This window comes from Arachis duranensis, chromosome 5, assembly GCF_000817695.3.
Source record: "Arachis duranensis cultivar V14167 chromosome 5, aradu.V14167.gnm2.J7QH, whole genome shotgun sequence".
NCBI lineage: Eukaryota > Viridiplantae > Streptophyta > Magnoliopsida > Fabales > Fabaceae > Arachis > Arachis duranensis.
Window position 1 is genome coordinate 107,558,764 of NC_029776.3, and position 1,008 is coordinate 107,559,771.

Sequence of the window (1,008 nt, forward strand, 5' to 3'; positions counted from 1 at the left end):
ACAAAGAAAGGAATATCGGGCAGAATAAATCAACCGAGGAGAAGTGTTTCCGTTGTGGTGGAAAGGGCCATTGGTCACGTACCTGTCGTACTCCAAGGCACCTAGTCGATCTTTACCAGGCATCTTTGAAAAAGAACGACAAAGGAAAGGAAACAAATTTTGTTTCAAACGATGCTGAGAACTCCACCACTCATTATGATGTATCTGATTTCTTTGAGGACCCTGAAGGAAATATTGGTCATTTGATCAATGATGGAATAGTTTAATATGTGGGATTGTGAAGTATATATGTAAATAAATAATGTAAAAAAAACTTATTGTGAAGTTTTATTTTCTATGTATTTAAGTTTCAAATGTGATGTACATAAATAATGAAATATTAATGAATTTTGAAATTATTAAATGTGTCAAATTTTAAAATAAAATTTCAGTATATGACATTATTTTATGTACAGTGTTTCTTAGAAAAAAATAATTCTGATCAAGTATTCAATTTAACTGTGCATACTACTCATTTTATTATTATTTGTTTTGAAGAGAATGGCAAGGATATGTAATGAAGATGTATGCCTTGCGGATAGTGCAAGTTCGCACACTATTCTCAAAAGTGATATATATTTTACCCATCTTGTGCCAAAAGAGGAATATGTTAACACTATTATTGGATCAGGCAATGTGATAGAAGGCTCCGGAAGAGCTATAATTTTGTTTCCTGGAGGAACAAAATTTATAATAAATAATGCACTATTATCTACCAAGTCTCTGAGAAACTTGTTGAGTTTCAAAGATATTCGCCGAAATGGATATCATGTTGAGACGATGAATGAGGGAAATCATGAGTATTATGTATCACAACTCATGATTCAAATAAGAAAGTTATATTAGAAAAATTACCCTCACTTTCATCTGGGTTGTATTATACCAAGATTAGTGCAATTGAATCACATGCCACTGTAAACCAGAAGTTTACTAGCCCAAATGAATTCATAACTTGGCACGACCGATTGG